The sequence below is a fragment of the Ambystoma mexicanum genome, chromosome 8 (assembly GCF_040938575.1).
Source record: "Ambystoma mexicanum isolate Mex_15411 chromosome 8, UKY_AmexF1_1, whole genome shotgun sequence".
In the NCBI taxonomy this organism is placed as follows: domain Eukaryota; kingdom Metazoa; phylum Chordata; class Amphibia; order Caudata; family Ambystomatidae; genus Ambystoma; species Ambystoma mexicanum.
Genome location: NC_090929.1, coordinates 1,234,894,978 through 1,234,914,518, shown reverse-complemented (window position 1 = coordinate 1,234,914,518; position 19,541 = coordinate 1,234,894,978). Strand labels below are relative to the sequence as shown.

At 47.7% G+C, this 19,541-nt stretch overlaps 1 protein-coding gene across 6 annotated transcripts in view; it reads left to right on the top strand.

Moving 5' to 3' along the window:
* The window catches only part of PLCE1 (phospholipase C epsilon 1), a 3,624,599-nt gene that overhangs the window by 3,562,457 nt on the left and 42,601 nt on the right, over window positions 1–19,541 (top strand). The gene's annotated exons all lie outside the window — the stretch shown is intronic.

Below are 19,541 nucleotides of genomic sequence, written 5' to 3'. Positions count from 1 at the left end.
CTAGAACATACGTAAAATTCACCCATTTCTTACTTTTCACGCCACAAAGATTCTTGTAGGCTCGCTAGTTTTTTCCCCCCGACTCTTTTACTGTTCTGTTTTATTCTTTGGCCTTCCCTGTTCACGTCTTGCTTCTCTTAAATCAATCTATAACTCTTCCAATCACTCACTTTGTCTTCTTTCCTATTAGGACTCAATCTCTTCTTCTCTTGCCTCACTTGGATGGCTTCCCTTTTATTCTCAGCAAAAATACAATTTTCTTTGTCTAGTTTTCAAATCTCTCTACGGTCTTGCCCCTGACTATCTTGCATCTCTCCTCTCATTCTATTCTCCTTCTCATTCACTCTGTTCTGCTGGTCTTTTTCAACTTAATGTTCCTTGTCCCCCCTGTGCTCAATCCTGCTTTCGCTCCTTTCAACTTGTTGCTCCTCTCAACTGGAACCTTCTTCCTCTATCTCTTCGATCCATTACCTCCTAATCTCTGTTCCGTTCTTCTTTAAAAACTCATCTGCTCCTGTCGTCTGTTTGATTGGTACTGGTTTACCCTGAACACTGATCTCTATTGCTGATTTTAATGTACCGTTATTGTCCTATGTAAAGCACTTTGGTTAAAGGCTCTATATAAAATATAATAAAATACAAATAAATAAAGAATGTGCCTCCACCTTAGGCCCTTTTTTGACAGCTTTCATCAATGCCTCATTCACTTCGGGGCTTGTCCCTGCATGTCTTAAGGAAGACTGGGTACGCCCGCTCTTGAAGAAACCCGCACTCCAACCAACCGTCCCAGGGAACTATAGGCCCATTACTACAGTCCCTTTCCTTCTAAAATCCTGGACAAGGCAGCATATCTGCAGGTCCAGAACTTCTTGGAGGCCAGTAGCCTCCTTGGTCTATGCCAGTCAGGCTTCCGTCCAGGCCATGGTACGGAAACTGCACTTCTAGACCTTAAAAATCAAATTGATGATCTCAGAGATGCTGGCAAACCGGCTCTCCTCCTACTACTCGACCAATCAGCAGCTTTTGATCTTGTGGAACATAGCACCCTCACTACCAACTTCTACTTCAAGGCCACAGCTTGGATAGCTTTATATCTCCAGGGCAGAGTGTTGCAAGTTTTTTCGGACCAAGTATGCGCCAACCCAGATATTATCAAATGCATTTCTCCCACCCTCTACAACCTGTTCATGAAGCCCTTATTCAATTTCCTGGACGGGCTAGGTATATCATATACCAACTATGCAGATGACATGCAGGTGCTCACTCCCCTCACCGGCGACTATGACCTGGACAGGGAACAGCTAAACACCATTTACTCCAAAATTCAAACCTGGATGGCAGAAAACTGGCTGTGCCTCAATGGGGAAAAAACTGAACTGCTACTTATTGGGGCCCAGCAACCCTAAAGAAACTGGACGAAAAGTACACCTCATTCACCATTGACAATACTCCTATCCCTGTGTCGCAGGCGGTCAAAACCTTGGTGGTCTTCTTAGACTCTAATCTCACCAGGAGCAGACAAGTCAATGCGATTGCATCCGCTGCGTCATACCATGCAAAATTGCAAAATAGATTAATGCAGCAAGACCCTTCTTGTCCAGAGAGAACTGCCTCACCATAGTAAGGGCTATAATTGGATCAAGGTTAGACTACTGTAACACCCTGCTAGCAGGCACCTCTGTAAAAAAAACATCAGAAAACTTCAGGCCATACAGAACAATGCCCTCTGGGCTGCCACTGGCATTTTGAAAAGGGAACATATCTCTGCCACTGGGAGACAAGTCTACTGGCCGCCCATCAAGGAAAGCATCACCTTCAAAATCCTCACCATCACACGCAAATGTCTCAACAACACTGTACCCATGTATCTTTCCTAGAGATTTGCTAAACCCATCTCGGGCAGACCTACAAGAATGGCCTACACCAACATGGTCACTGTTCCCAAAATCTACAGGTCCCGCGCTGGAGGCTCTAGCTTCCCCTTCATCGCCGCCTTCCAATGGAACTTCCTACCAACACACATAAGGAGCACTGAATCACACACATCCTTCTGAAAAGCTGTCAAAACGTGGCTGTTTGTATAAAGGGCCTCCTGGGTTTGGTGGCCGCCTTTCTGCTTTAACCCTGCACACATGCACTGTTACATTGTTGGTATACCATGCGTTATTATTGTGGCTGTCTGTCCATTACCTATGTACCTGCCTCCGTTTCATTATACCCAGGTTATGCTCTCTGTAACCCATGAGCTATCCTACATAATGCTGTAACTAAGACATCTGCTTGCAACAGCGCCTCGATGCCCGTCGGCTGTAGCCCACTTTACAAATTCAAAAATAAAATAAATAAATCTAGAACCTGCAACCCCTGCAAATCGAGGACTGCGACTATTGGTGGGAAAAGCAACCTCAGACCCTTTTCCGATGTCCTGCCAAGTCTGGGGACGAATCGGAGTATACAGGGGGTACGTTACAATGTTTATTGCCTACCCCTAAACTCCCTATGGGCTTATAATAAACTTTATTATAACAACATTGGCTTTGCCAATGCTTGCTTGCCAAACACTTCTGGAAGTTGGTCCAACTTCTGTTAGTTAGTTTACCTTGTACTCTGACAATTAGAACCCTTCACTGGACCCCAGAGACCATACCTGCATTGTTTCCTGCGTCAAAGAATCTGTGGAACTTTACCTGACCTATTGGGCTAGAGGCCCCAGACAACATAGAGCAGGACATTTTAAGTTAGGGATCCTTCTCTGTGGACCTAAACTGCATAATATAACCTTACGTTTCCTTTGCAGGAATTTGTGATGTATATTATGTCCTCTGATAAGTGAAGGTATATATGCAATCTATTTTGCTAGTCTTGTTTTCTAACCCTACTTGCCAGTAGTCATTTTTCTATAGTGTGTTTGACCAATAAATGAGAATTGTATTTTTATACATCCTAAATGTAATCTGTGATTCCCATTGTGTGAACTCATTGTGGACCCTTTACAGGCTCACCACCTCTGAAGAACTTTGCCTAGATCGCCTGCCATTGCTACCTGAACTGGTTTGGCTACAGCTCCCCAGAGTTGTCCCTGTCACAATATATGAATGCCTTCTATACATCTGTCCACCAGTCCAGATTATAGAAAATCCATCCTAACAGCCGGATTGGGAGAAAGGATGCAAGATGCATAATTAGCATGAAAGAATGCATAACTGTATAATGCAAGAGGAATTTGGCAGTGTAGGGTGTGAGTTTGGAGTATGATTTGGAGTGTGGCAGGGATAGGGCCCCAGGAAAGCCTAACAAAATTCAATAGCCAATACAAGTACTTTACAATTGACAACATACCGATCCCCGTATCATCCTCTGTAAAAACCTTCGGAGTATAGTTCGACGTCACACTGTCTATGTCACATCAAGTTAGCGCTATCGCCTCCTCGGCAGCCTATGCTACCAAGCTGCTGAACACAGCTAAACCATTCCTGTCCACGAGAACTGCCTCTCCATTGCCAGAGCACTAGTAGGCAAAGATTAGACTATTGCAATGTCCTCTTCACTGGTATCTCGTCAAAAATGTACTTAAACTACAAATAATCCAGCACAACGCTCTCCAAGCTGCCCTCAAATTCCCCAAAAGAGAACACATCTCTGCAGGAAGACAAGAAGCCCGCTGGCTCCCCATCGAAGAACCTGTTCTATTCAAAACTCTCGCCATGACTCACAAGTGCGTCACCCACACAGCCCCCCCTTATCTCTCCCTTAAAGAAATCAAAGCATGCTCCTCCAGACCCACCAGAACACCGTACTCCCACTGACTTGTAGTCCCCAGAGTCAAACGCGCATAAGCAGGTGGTTCCAGTTTCCCTTTCATTGCTGCCAGGCAATGGAACTCTTTGCCACACACCCTTAGGGCCAAACCATCCTCCCTCGCATTCCGCAAAGGCCCCAAAACTTGGCTGTTTTGAATAACATGTGCTCACTATCTTGTGCATCATTGTCAGTTTTTCATTCTGTATGTTCATACCTGTAACCAAGCAAACCGACTTGCTGCGATGCCCAAGGGCTGTTGTCCACTATACAAATACAAAAATAAAAAAAATAAAAAAATTAATTGGGAGTGCAAATTGTGACTTGACAGTGTGACGGAGCACATGAGTATGTGTATGACAGAGAGGTTTGGGAATGCAAGTTGTGATGGGAATTGGTGAGATGTGTGAGGTGTGTTGGTGAGAGAGGTGTGTGGGTGTTTGGGGGATTGGAGAATAGAGATGGGGAATATTTTCGGCATTACAACTGATAATGATCAATACCATTAATAATATTAAATAGGCATGCACATTAAACCAAAAACATAGCCAAAACAAGCACTGTTCTGCCAAGCCAGAACATCAGGGACTCTTCCTATTAAATTGATACAAAAGGTACAAATAAAGACACCCTGGCTCTCTTGTAGCCTTGCCCTCTGCCTCTTTCCTGCAATGTGACAATCCTACATCCTCCAGTCAGTAAATGTGCTGCAAAAATGCAGCAATAATTAAAGGTCTGTGCCGCAAATTTGCCATTTCATGCTGCAAAATTTGCCATTTCATGCTGCAATCTCCTGGAGGGTCTGAATAATAAAGTGAATCACATGAGGAAAGTGAATATCCCAGGCAAAGTCAAGTTTGCAAGTGTGTGAAGGGAATCACACGAGGAAAGCCCTGGCAGGAGAGTATACCAGGCAAAGTGTCTGAGGCCTCTCTTGGGTCAGGGCCTTATTGCCCTCCCACACAGTGCGTGGCATAAAGCTTCAAAATGGCACAGTGGCACGTGGTGGAGCCTGCCAGGCAGGTGGCCATCTTTTATCCAGCTGAAGGGCTGCCAGTACTTTCGCCCATCGAATGGGCTTTGCATGATGATCCCAGCCCCCTTCCCTTTGGAAGTGGCAGCGGATGCGACGGTGCAGGTTGTTGGTCACCTCAGGGCTACATCTCCCCATCACACTTGTATGGCTACACGCACCAGGCGCCTTGGCGGTTTGACCAGGAGCGGAGGCCCAGCACCTCAGAGGGCCAGACCCCTAGGGATCAGACAGCTTGTGAGGAGCGCTTCTTCAAGCGTTTCCTCCTCCTCATGCGTTCTCCTCAGATGAAGGGGCTCCTGAAGGACATTGTGAAGGAGGTCATCCCGCAGGTGGTGCCGACTTGGCCCCCTCCTCTGGGTACTCCACATATTCCTCCTGCGCTCCCGGACCTGGTGCTGGCCCCATCTCCAGTTCACGGCCCACCGGTTGTTCTGACTTCCCCACCTCCTCCTGCAACAACACCTTCCCCATAACCACCATTGGACCTGTCTATGTCTGCAGACCTGGGAGGGACTCCGCCAGCACCTGTGCCCCAGGGCCCGGATTCCCCTTGGTCTGTAAAAAAAAGGGGGGGCGATGGTGTCAATGATGACGACGCCTAGGACGATGAACCATTGGCATCCGGGAAGGCCTTTCATGACCGCCTTCAGGGCCTGGCAGAGCTTTCCTCCACAGGAGCCGTCTCCAGTTGCCTCTCCAAGGAGGACTCTTGAGTCCTTGGGAAAGAGCTGTTACTTCATCTCAGGGCTGCATCTGCGACAGGCCAACGCGGATGTCCTCTTGGCGGCGGCTAACCAGAAGCTATGGTGGGAGCTCTGGGAATCTCTGCACGACCTCCCTTCGGACAAGCAAGCCTCCTTCGAGGCCGGTCTGGCGTATGCCTGAGCCATTGCGCAGGACCTCATGGAATCTTTGGTCACCCACATCGATACAGCCAGCAGAGGGCTGTGCCATGGTGTCAAGATGAGAAGGACGGCGTGGATGCATGCCACAAAGTTTTCATCTGATGTTGGTTCTGCCGTTTGAGGACTTGGACCTGTTGCATTAATCCACAGATGAAAACCTCCACTTAAATCGACAAGTCCTTGGCCATCCTGACAAAAAACAGGTCAGAAATCCTTCCCTCAATCCCAGGGTAGGACTGAGTTCAAACCCAGTGCTTTCTCCAGCTTCAAGGGGTTCTGAGACCACGGTACACAGATGCCTGACAAGTCTCCCAGCCACAACAGGAGAAAGCAGCAGAGGACATTGCATGGGGTTTTCCGCCCCCCATCCTCTGCCCCAGCCTCTGATGCCAAGAAGCAGTGACGTCAAGGTGGGGCAACACAGCTCGCCTGTGAGGGGCAGTTTGGCTCGTTTCCAGGGCACCTGGAAGCGTTTTTTCAGCAACCTGTGGATCCTATCCATAGTCTCCATGGGCTTCAGTCTTCCTCGTCCTTTGCCTCTACCATACTCTCCTCCTGTTCGTCGTCAGATCCGGTCCCCGGCTCTTTTATGGGAGGTCTTTTCGCTCTTGGAGATGCAGGCGATACCCATTAATCAACCGCATCGGATGTTTCTGCGGTTCACGATTATGTCGTACCACTTCCAGTACAGAGTGCTGCCCTTCGGCCTGAACTCGGCCCCTCGTGTCTTCGCAAAGTTGACGAGTGCAGTGCTTTCTCTGCTTGGAGGGCCATCATCTATACCCTTATCTGGATGACTGGTTGGTGAGGGCGGGGTCACCCAACGGGGTGGTGCACTCCTGCAAGTGGTTGGCGGATACCCTTCATCAGCTGGGGTTTCGCTCGACCAGTGGGAATCGCAGTTATGCCCATCTCAGGAACTGGTCTTCCATGGGGTGCATTGGAACACTACCATTCAGCGGGTGTTCCCCATGCCCAAGAGGCTTCTGTCCCTCCGCAAGTGGGTGGGACACTTTCTGGCCAACTAGACCACCACGGCATGGTTCAAACACATTCTAGGCCTGATGGCCTCCTGCATGCTCACTGTACAGCACGCCCATCTCAAGATGTGGTGCCTCCAGCTACTCCTGGCGGCCAATTGGGATCAGGAGACGGGGTCTCAGACAGGATCCCTATACCGCCACTCCTTTCTGCCCGATCTTTGCTGATAACTGGCAATGTTTCAGTGGGAGCCCCCTTCACCCGGACCGGGAGCCTACCCTGGTGGAGTTGACGGACTTCTCTCTTTCGGGCTGGCGGGCTACTGTGGAGGGCTATGCGATTCATGGAGCATGGTCCAGGACGGAAGCCCTCCTACATATCAATCTGCTCGACCTCGGCGCAGTGGGCTTGGCCCTGAAGACATTTTTGTCCCTAATTAGGGACAAGTCGGTTCTGGCCAGGATGGACAATTCTACTATGACGTTTTACCTGAACAAGCATGGTGGCACCCATTCCTTCCTCCTCTGCATGGAGGCAGTTTCGATCTGGGAATGGGCCTTACAGTGGGGATTTGGATTTTGGCAGTCCACCTGCAGGGGGAAAACAATGCAGAAGCAGATCAGCTGAGTCGCCTGGGGTTGAACACCTATGAGTGGGAGTTGCACAACGAATCCTTGTTGCCCCTGTTCCAGCATTGGGGGTTTGCGGACCTGGATTTGTTTGCTCCTCTCCGGAATGCCAAGTGTTCCCACTTTGCGTCATGGGCAGGACATGGTTCACTGAGAGAGACCTTCCAGATCTGTTGGCACGGCCGCAGGCGTTATTTATTTATTACTTTTATTGTATGCCCAAACCCTGAGGTATCACAGCGTTATGCGTTCCCGCTCACCCATCTGCTCCAACGGACTCTCTGCAAGATCCGGGCCTCCGTGGGCTGCAACCTTCTCCTGGTTGTCCCCCCCCTCACTGGCCTTCGAGACCCTGGTTTTCGGATCTGCAGTTGCGCTCCCGATGTCCAGTCCATCTTCTAATCCCCAGCAGGGGGTTCCTGACACAGCAGGGCAGGGCGGTGGAACATTCGGACCCAGCCACTGGCCCTGGCGGCCTGGTTCCTGATCAGCTGAGGCTTTAGCATGCTCAATTTTCAGATGACAACTGCAACATTACTCAGCAGGCCAGGAGGCCGTCGACTCAGTCTCAGTATAAGAGCAAATGGACTATGTTCTGCCATTGGGCTCGCAACAAAGGGCTTTTTCAGTACATCTGGCTCTCTCTGGAGTTCGGGTGGATACTTGCCGCAAGTATTTGGCTGCCATTGGGTCTTACAAGAATTTCCCAGAGCATGTGCTTTCGGCAGCCAACCCGGTGTTTAAGGCCCACCTTAAGGGGTTGTCTAGGCTTTTTCCTCTGGTGCATAGGCCGCATCCGGTCTGGGACCTCAGTGTGGTTCTAGCAGCTTTGCAGCCTTTGCAGTGACCTGCTGGCGTTGTCTTCATGCGAGCCCTTCACCACGTTTCACAACGACAGTCATCTTGCGTACTCACCCAAACTTCTTTCCCAAGTTGATCTCTTTGTTACATCTGAATAAGGAGATCTGCCTTCTGGTCTTCTTTCCAAAACCCACAGTCAGAGGCAAAGAGGACCCTACATTCCTTGGACCTCAAGAGTGTTCTCAAGTTTTATCTCTCGCAGACGAAATTCTTCAGGAAGTCCGAGGCATTGATTGTGACTTTTGGGGGCTCCTCCCCCGGCTCTCAGAATTCCAAGGCTTCCATCACCTGTTGGATGGTTCAGGCCATTTCGGAGGCGTACACGACCATGGGCAAACCTGTCCCTGAGTGGATTCATGCCCATGCAGTCAGAGCTTCTTGGGATGTCATTAAAGTTACTCGCTGTAGTGACTAGAGTACTCATAGTCCATATTCCCATTTCCTCCATACGCCCCACTCACCTTCCCCCGCTATTATGCCAAGGGCTAATATGTACTAAGCCAGGTATCTAAGCATCCGATGTGATCAAAGGGGAGGTGAGGTGCTGGAGGGCGGGGCCTCGGTGGGGCATAACCAGGCTGGAGGCCGCACGCTATACTAAGTTTAAAAGGGAAGCTCAATTTTTCACTGTCAAAGGTTCTGGTACCCTCCCTGTGTTGGGGGATGCCCCCACAAAGATGGAGTCAATGGGACTATGGACTAGAAGTACTCTAGTCACTACGGTGAGTAATTTAAATTGTGTGCACTTTAACGCCCAAAGACATTATCCTTGTCACTTTTGACTTTACTTTACTTTACTTTACTTTAATATACTTATAACACGCACCATTGACCCTGAGGCTTAAGGGTGCACACAAAAATCGTGAAAGCAAAGACAAGACCACAGTAGTAAGCTCCAGAGAAAACAAGCTTCACACGGTTCAGATCAGCACACGCCTAAGCTAATCCCAACGGGAATGTTAACCTTATCTAAATAACAGTTTTCAGCCTTTTTCTGAAGATCGTTGTAGAGCTCAGCTCTCGTAGATCCAGCAGCAGAGCATTCCAAGCCCTGGGCACAGCCATGGCAAAAGCACAAGTCATGACCCTGCTGAATTTGCAGGCTGGTATCATAAACTGGTTCTTATTATTAGTCCTGAGGGTCCTTGTGCATGATTTCTTGAACAGAGCCTCACTCAAGTACAATGGGCTTGATCCCATAAAGCAATTATGGGTAATTACTAATAGATGGTAATTAATCCTTGCTTCAATTGCAAGCCAATGCAGACTGCATCGTGTGTCAGAGATGTGATCTCTCTTTTTGAGTCCAGAAATTACTTTTACTGCACTATTCTGGATCACTTGCAGACGATTATATTCTGCTTTTGAGATTGCCTCAAGTAGGCTGCTGCAATAATCAATCTTTGCACCCACAATAGCCCTTGCTATCGTGTCAGCATTTGCATGTGAGATAAACGGCTGAAGTTGTACTAACAACTTTATGTAGTAGGCCAAGGCTGACACAAGGCTGCTAACCTGCTCCCGCATATTCAAATTTTGATCTGGGATGATTCCCAAAGTTTTCACTTTGTTCTTAGTCACAATATCACCCCCTGCTACAGAGAAGTGATTATACTCAGCACCAATCTTTCTTATTTTATAGATAAGAAATGCAAAAGCATCCAAAAAGATCCAGGACAAAGCGCCTTTTAAGATTTAGAATTTTTTTAAATTAAATTAGTTAGTTATTAATCCTTATTTACTTCTAGTCATCACATTGTGATCATAAATTAGCCCTTATGATAACACGTGTTTCGGCCCTCACTGGCCTTTTTCAAATCAGGGCTGGTGTAATCATACTGGTTATGAAAAACATTGAACACAAATGGGGTGCAAAGAAACATATCAAATATTTCAAATATCCAATTCAACAAGGTAATTTAAATGAAGTCATGTATTGCATCATACATTTAAGAAGAAAACAACCCCAATCCCCATTGTAAAAATAAATCAAAAACATCATATACCCGATTTTAGAGCATAATAAATGACCATAAACATTGTTTTGGTTTCAATAAAAAATATAATGAAATCATTGATTTCTTGAAACCAAAACTTTGTTTTGGTTTCAATCAAAAATATAATGAACTCAATGATTTCATTATATTTTTGATTGAAACCAAAACAATGTTTATGGTCATTTATTATGCTCTAAATCGGGTATATGATGTTTTTGATTTATTTTTACAATGGCTAATTCGGGTTTGGAAATATAGCCTTAAAATTGAACTGCATGTCTTGCAATGTTTGTGTCGATGCCACTTCCTGAATCGTATTAGCCATGGTACCCATGCCCATCTGATTGCTCTCAATATCCTTCTTTATCCGGTCCAATTTGCTCTAAAAATCAGAGTACACCAAGCAGTATCTTTTATTATTGTATCCAAGCTCTTCATGTACAGGGTTTCTAATTCTCTTAGTATTTTAAAAAGTTCTTTGGTCTCTGATTGGGAATTACAAATTCTATCATTGAACCCATTTTATTTGCTGCTATAACTGCAGTTTTGAAAACATTCACAGCCAGCTTGTATGCCTCCAAGCTAGGCATCTCCAGGCGTTGAAACATTTATTTTTAGTTGCTTTCAGCCTTTGTAAGTCAGGAGTAAACCAGTCATTGTCTTTTATTTCAAAGACATTCTTGGTTTTCAGAGGTGCCAGGGTGTTAGTGGCCTCCTGAAAATACTGCAGGTAAGTACTGGCAATATCCTCCGCTGCCTCCAACTTGGTAACCTAATGAACCAAAGGGTAGGAACCAAGGCTCCAATGTTTCAGCAGTCATTTTATATGTACATTAGAGTTACTTGTAGAGTGTGAGGGCTAGGATCGGATTTTCGGGCACAGGACATTTTGCTTTGGGCATCTTGACATGGGAGAGACCCTTAATATTTGGTTGAGGTAGGGAAATTCCTCTTGGGGTAGGGACAGCTAGGCATTTCCCCGTTTTAAATACATGTTTGTAGCCTAACTATCATCTCTCTGTGTCAGCGTCTCTTTCCTGACTCCTCACACCGAAAAATTCCTAGGTACTAGATAAAATGCCCACATCGTAATATCATATACCAAATGTTGCTATGAAATGCTGGGTATTGCCATCAACTATGCATGTACTCAAATCATGTGCCAGACATTGCCTTAAATATGCACTACCCTCTTTGCTCTGGCTCTCTACTACTTGCACCCTTCTAGTTTTCACTGTGATACTTGCACCCAGTAATATTTGCACCATGTGGCTTTTGCAGTGGGATGTTTGTACAATTGCAATTTATGCTCCTGTTTATGCCTGCCTTATTTCACTCTGAGAGATTTGCACCATAGTGACATCCGCTCCTGTCTTCACTGTAATATTTTACCATTGTAATACCATCCTCTCTAGCCCTCCTGATATTACTTGTCAGTAATATTTCCTACAGTTTTCACCTGGTGATATTTGCACCAGTTGACATTATTTGCATTTTGATCATTGTACCTGTGTGATATTTTCAGACTGCTGGTTTGTACTGTGACACAGCAAGATTTGCATTACAATGACATTTATTTATTGAGGTCCTATCCAGCTAATATTGGCACAATGATACCTGCACAAGAGTGATTTGTGATTTTCAAGTCAGATATTTACTGTACCGTTTGTGTGCACTTTTTATTTTAACATATATCAAATTATGAGGTATCAGCTGTAAAGTATTTTTTACAAGAGAAGTATTTCCTCCTAAAGTCTTGTGTTTTGCCTTACAAAACAGTAAGGACCAACGCCCAACACATGTTTTGCATAATCCAAATTGTATTGACACAAATGGTGTGCTTCTTAGGGACCTTCTTTTATATTTGTAAATGTTTCTGTTCAACTGTTTCCATATAGGATAATCTTCAATCTTGATACACGGAGTCAGGCAGCAGAGTCATTGGGTCGTGACTCTGTGTCTGGGTTGGTTGCAGTGGAATTTCCTTTGAGGTGTCCAGTCCAGTCCTCTTTTACTGTCCTTGCTGCATAAAGACTGTGAAACACTGCGGAGCAGCCGCAGAGTCAGGCAGCAGAGTCTTTGGGTCGTGACTCTCTGTCTGTGTTGGTTGCAGTCGGATTTCCTTTGAGGTGTCCAGTCCAGTCCTCTTTTGCTGTCCTTGCCGCATAAAGACTGTGAAATGCAGCGGAGCGGCCGCAGAGTCAGGCGGCAGAGTCTTTGGATCGTGACTGTGTGTCTGTGTTGGTTACAGTGGAATTTCCTTTGAGCAGTCCAGTCCTCTTTTGCTGTCCTTGCTGCATAAAGACTGTGAAACGCTGCGGTGCAGCCGCAGAGTCAGGCAGCAGAGTCTTTGGGTCGTGACTCTGTGTCTGTGTTGGTTGCAGTGGAATTCCTTTGAGGTGTCCAGTCCAGTCCTCTTTTGCTGTCCTTGCTGCATAAAGACTGTGGAACGCTGCGGTGCAGCCGCTGAGTCAGGCAGCAGAGTCTTTGGGTCCATCAGGGCCAGCTCAAAAAGAAGGTAAGGTGAAGGTAAGGTGGGCGAGGATGATACACTCAACCCTTTGACGACACCCCCCTCTCTGAGTCAGTCTTGGAGAAATTCAGAAGACTGGCTAAAGTTGTAGAGGGGGTGGAAGAAGAGGATACAGTCCCCACACAGTCTTTGTTAGAGGGGAATGTCCGGGGCTCAGAAGAAGATCCATCAAAATGGACGGAAGCAGGATATCGGCTATCCCGATGGAGAAGGAGAACAAGGAAAGCAGAAAGAGGAGATTGAATGCCACTCACTACGCAAATAGGAAGGAGGGTAAAAAAACTAAGAAACTGACCAAGGTAAAATCTAAAAAGGCAGAAATTAACGCTTTCATTAAATCATTATCGAGACCAGCACAAGAGATCCCTACAGGGGGCATGAACTTCCTTAACTCGACTGTTTCATCAAGAAGGGAAAGGAACGAAAACACTTTGAGTGAGAGTACACAAGGGAAAACAAGAAAAAATCAAAAATTAAAAAAAACGGATGCCCCAGAAGCCTTTCAGAAATCGATGGAGTCTACAAATGTGAGTATGGCTCTCCAAACGGAGCCTTTAGATGGTGCCCCAAGATGTAGTACGCGGCACCCGACAATAACAAGAAAGATGTAAGTATCCTGTGTGGAGCAGAGGCAAAAAACAACGGATCACGGAGTCATCAAGGGCTAGGGGCTGTTGGGCCACCATGGGCCCCAATTTTCATGAAGAATAAACAACTTGTACCCACTGCAAATATATCTCTCACAACGACCAAAACTGGGGCTCAGGGAGCTACTGTTAAACTAGCCCCCATCTTCCTAAAACACAGCGTCTATTTGAAGAGGTGAAGGTTGGCCTGAGGGCCTTGGACCAAGACGTGTCATTCACATAAACAATAATGATGACCTTAGAGGAGTGGAAGGAGGCCAGGAGGGCATCCCACCGGATGCCACCATTAATGGGAGAGGAATAGAAGGGAGAGAGCACAGAGACCACATTTAGAGTCCATAGGTCTGGCGAGGGAACAACAAAGAGGCTGTCGGTGAAAGTTTGCCTGGAGGAGGCACTGGTATAGGTGCCAGCGATAGGGAGGCCTGGGCTGGAGACCAGGATGTCCTTTTTAAACTTCTTCCTACCAGATTTAGTGTGGAGAGCAGTATAGTTGATAGAGAAGCAGTTAGAGAAGATAGGAGAGACAGAGAGCACCACAGCGTAGGTAGGAAGAGGAGAGAAGAGGCAGGGGAGGGAAGGGGAGAACACTAGGGAAGGACACAGGGCAGGGTGCAAGAAGACACCCTCTGCAAGAGACAGAGTGAGGCGAGACAAGTTGACAATAGGACAAGGCGACTGACACTTAGATTTTAAAGACTATCACAATGCAACTTTAAAAAAAAAACAGGAGAAAAACGCACCTAAGTTTGAGAGTCTTGAATAGAGGGGAAAAGGCTTAGGTTTCACAATGCAATTTTTTAAATCAAACAGGAGAAAAATGCACCTAAGTTTAAGAGTCCTGAATAGAGGGGAAAAGGCCTAGGTTTCACAGTGCAATTTTCTAAATCAAACAGGAGAAAAACGCACCTAAGTTTGAGAGTCCTAAATAGGGGGGAAAAGGCCTAGGTTTCACAATGCAATTTTTTAAATCAAACAGGAGAAAAATGCACCTAAGTTTAAGAGTCCTGAATAGAGGGGAAAAGGCCTAGGTTTCACAATGCAATTTCAAACACTGTCACAATGCAATTTTACAAACAGGAGAAAACGCACCTAAGTTTGAGAGTATGCCATATGGTCAGGTTTGCAGGGTAGAGTGAGGTTCCAAATATAATCCGGGCCACTCCTACCTGCCTTGGTTACTGCTGGTTGACGGCTGGCCACTAGCTTTCCCTGTGGACACCTGCAGACACTGGCTGGAGCCGCCCTTTGCCTTGGGGCCCTTAGCCACAGGGGCTGCTGGGCAGAGGGCTGCCCAGGATGGGCTCCTCAAGAGGGCTTAATGGACCAATGGGAGGTGCTGGATGGTTGGGAGGCGGGAGGAAGGGGAGAGGGAGAGGGGAATGGACAACAGGATTGGAGGCAGAAATAATGAAAAATAAATAAATAACACAAACAAACACAGAGCGGGTCAGGGGGAGTCTTTCACCTACCAACAGGTGCCTGAATGCACAGAGGCTCCAGGAGGAATTCTGAGCTCTGACAGCACTCTACCGTGTGTGCGAGGACCACGCAAGATAGAGCAGCAATGGGGTCATAGACCACTACAGGTGGTGCAAGCAGGGCCTACGGGCCAATGGGAGGTGCTGGACGGGCCGTGAGGCGGGGGCAAGGGGAGAGAGAGAGGGGAATGGGCGACGGGATCGGAGGCAGAGAAATGGAAAAATAAATAAATAACACAAACAAACACAGAGAGGTCAGGGGGAGTCTTTCTCCTCCCAACCTTCTGAATTGCTCTCCTCCCAGCCCTCCAGGTGATTTTCTGCTGAGCCCTGTGGGTCTTTTGTTATGGGTGAATGAAGCGGCGTGGCTCCTTTTAAGAAGGAAGAGCACACCAGGGCAGGAAGAGGGCGGAAGGGGAGGGACACAATGTCACAACCCTCGCCCAAAACCCCCTCTGGCAAACCCATTGGCCAGGTGGAGTCAGGACTAGGGCCTCTAGAGCCTGGCATCCTCTTCAAAAGCCCTCATGGGGACAGTCCTGGCGCCTATGGTGACAGGCTCATACACCATGAAAAACAATGTGCTTGGGAAGTACTTTATTGTATTGTCAGCCAACATGGAGGCATCCACATAGCTTGGTTCCTAAGAACCAAGCTATGCGGTCTAGTGTTTTGGGTGTGGTAGCCTAGGGACTACTTTTCCCTGGACTATTTTGTTGGGGCTATTTGCACCACACCTGAGCAAGACAACACGCTTTGCGTTACTTTGCAGCTTGCAACGTGACGCTCACCGTGTCCAGCTATTCCCTCGAACCTCGGAGAAGCAGAACCTGCAAGGAGACAAAAGGAACATCATTAGCAGCAGCATCTTACCTGCAGTCTTCATCTTTAAACACTCGCAGCTACTGAGAACAGCTTCCTCGAATCTGCATGCGTCCTGGACAGAATGACCTGAAAGAGGAAGATAGAGGCAACATTAAAGAAAGCAGTAGAGACATTTACAAATTACGAACTGCTCAAAAGGCTTACCTGGCTGGTCACCTCTCTGCTGGCACCACTCCAGACATTCCACTCGCACTGAAGAACACCACGACCTACAAGGAAGGAAAACAGAGGTTAGCAAAGGCAAAACTTTGCTGCGCATAGCGCTTACTTACCGCATCATTGTGCTTTTAATGTGCCATCATTTACCAGAGGGGCTCAACCAAGCCAGATCGCCACGCTGAAGCTCTGCATACCTAACAGAGAAAAAAGAGACATTTTAAACAAAGAAAGGCATGCAGGACAGCAACAAAACTAAAGAACAGCAATAAGAGCTACCTGAACAATAGCAAACGGGCTGGCGTCAGTGAAGTAACTGGACCGCACTCGCCCATGAAAGACAATGCGCCCCTTTAAAGAAGGTAGGATGGAGAGGACGCCTAATTCTACCACAAGGTGAGGAGAGGGCACCAGAGCGACTGAAATTATATGGGGGTGGAGGGAGGATACTTACCCCAGTCGGTCAGTCTTGAACACAGTCCTCCTGTATTTTCAGGCAGAACCTTCCCCGCAGACCACATCAGGGCAAAGCTGATAAGCATGCCAGCGAGTAACCCGGCTGGGTGGCGTCCCTTTGGATACCAGGTGAGCGTAACAGAACAAGAAGCCTACCATAACAAATCCACCTGGGCGCCATGGAGACATCAGAAATGGACCAATTGGGCCAATTACTAGGAGAGCTTCGTGCTGAGGTTCATTCTGCCCGACAAGAGACTAATGTCCTCCGGAAAGACCTACTAGTGACCAAAGAACGCACTTAAGAGATTAGCAGGCAATACTTGCAATCACAGGCAGGACAGACACCTCTACCTGGAAGCAATCCATCGATGCAAAAACCCGCTATACCACCCACTCCGGTACAGATCACGTTACCGGGAACAGTGCCCCTGGCACCACCAGAAAGGTTCTCAAACGACCCACGGAAGTATGCAGCATTCATCAATCAGTGCCACCTTCATTTTCTTTGTAGGCCTGGAGCATTTCCAAACAACCAAGCTCGGGTAGCTTTTGTTTTTTTATCATACCTGAGTGGTAGTGCAGCAGATTGGTCGGTGCCATTGGTAACCCATGATGATCCTCTTTTACATGACTTTGGGGGGTTCCAGAGAGAAATGGAAAAACATTTTGCTCGCCATACCCAGGAACAAGCAGTAGACAATGAACTCTTGTCCCTCCGACAGGGCAGTCAGGACTTGTTAACGTACATTGCTACCTTCAGCAGGCTGGTTGCCGAAGCTAGGTGGCCAGAAAACAAAAGAACCACATTATTCCATCGAGGCTTACGAGGCGAATTAAAGGACGTCTTAGCCCAGGTGGTTGATCCACCCAGAGCCTGTGCAGAATTCATAAATCTGGTCGTGCAGCTAGACCTCCGGTTGCAGGACCGAAAGGCAGACCGGTCTAGGACAGACCCTCGGACCGTGTATGTGCGACCAAGGGAAAACACATCCCGTGTACCCGAAAATGCTGTAGAACCCATGCAGATTGGAGGGATACGGCCTCCATTAGCAAAACAAGAGCGGGACAAAAGAAGACAACAACAGCTTTGTTTGTATTGTGGGAAACCAGGACATTTCCTGAAGGACTGTCCAGTAAAACCCCCAAGAACAGTCGGGCCACGGAGAAGGATGAAGCTAAGGAATCGGTAAACTACCAAGCTCGACAAACGTAGCGGTCAGTTTGTTGAGTGAGAGGAAAGAGTTGCTGACCTCGCACTTTGCAATACCAGTGATCTTAATTAACCACCAACATTCGTCAAGAATGCATGCCGTTGAAGCATACATCGATATCAGAGCAGTTGGAAATTATATTGATCAAGAACTGGCAGCAGAGATGGGGCTTCCTTTGTAAACCAACTATGGACAAGGTAACCACCGTGGATGGGACAGAAATCGCTTCCGGACCAGTAACCCAGTGCACAGCCAGGGTAACCTTGCTGTGCCAGGATGGACACCGGGAGTCTATTTCATTCGATCTCATCAAGGCACCTCAGTTCAGGCTAATACTAGGGATGCCATGGTTCGTTGCTCACAACCCTTTGATAGTCTGGCGTGCACGAAAATTAACCTTCCCCGATGACTGCTCCCCTGCCTGCTATTACCAAGAGGAGAAACCTGACGTCTGTATCCCCATGACTCCCGGAGCGACAGTATCAACCTTGGGAGAAGCTAATACCTTGCCAAGTGAATACCATGATTTCCAGGATGTTTTCCGAAAGGACCAAGCCAATACATTGCCGCCGCACAGGCCCTATGACTCAGATAGACCTTGTTCACGCTTCCATCAAGATACATCTGGCCGCCATCTCACGATACACCAGAACTACGGGACGGGCGTCCTTGTGGTCTCATCGACTGGTGAAGGAATTTATGAAAGGATTGTTCCGATCATTCCCGCCGGTGAAGGCCTCTGCCCCGGCGTGGGAGCTCAACGTGGTGCTGACCAGGCTCATGGGGTCCCCATTTGAGCCTATGCATTCGGCACCGTTGAAAATTCTGTCGTGGAAGACAGCGTTTCTCGTGGCCATCACCTCCGCACGACGAGTGGGAGAGGTCCAGGCCCTATCTTGCAAGCCGCCATACTTGACGTTTCACGACACAAGGGTGGTGCTGAGGACGCACCCCTCCTTCATGCCCAAGGTGCCGTCGGACTTCCGCCTCAACGAACCCTTGGTGTTGCCAGTTTTCTTCCCGTCTCCTTCGTCGCCGGCTGAAAGGACTCTACACTCGCTGGACGTAGCTAGAGCGCTGAAGTTCTACGTGGACCGCACAAAGAGTTTCCTGAAGACATCACAGCTGTTTGTGAACTTTGGGACTGTGAATCAAGGGAAGGCTCTCTCGAAGACTTCCATTTCCAGATGGCTTTCCGGGTGCATCATGCACTGTCACCAGTTGGCAAACCGACCGCTGCCCGGCCGTTCGAGAGCCCATTCGACCAGAGCGATCGCTGCTACCACGGCGTTCCTGTCTGGTGGGCCCCTGCTGGACATCTGCAGGGCTGCGACGTGGTGGTCGACGCACACCTTCACAAGATTCTACTGCGTCGATCAGGACTCCAGGGAGGAGTCCAGGGTCGGCCAAGCAGTGCTGCGCAACCTGTTCGCTTAAGGTGAGCCTGGTGAGGAGGTAAGAGATGCTTAATGTTGAGTTGTTGTATTGCTTAATGTTGAGCCTGTTGCTACCTCCCGTGGTTGTGCATGTGTGTACTGCTATGTATTCTCTTATTCATGAGCATGTGAATCCATGCCATACCCCATGCTGGAGAAGGAACAAGTTACTTACCTGTACCTGTTGTTCTCCAGCATGGGTCTGGCATGTATTCACATGCGAACCCTCCCGCCTACCCCTCTGCGGCTCTTCACTTGGTCATACTGCCACTTTACGTGCTACCAAATCTGAGGATGGCTGCCAGAGGCGGGGCTTAGGGAGAGGGCAGTCATTGGCTGGGGGCATTATGACCCAGAGACCAGTGATTGGTTACTACTAAGCAAGCCAGATCAGAAACGAAACTGATACTGATTTTTTCTTTACCGAGGATTCCCAGCCTGACGACGGGGAATATTCATGAGCATGTGAATCCATGCCAGACCCATGCTGGAGAACAACAATTACAGGTAAGTAACTTGTTCCATT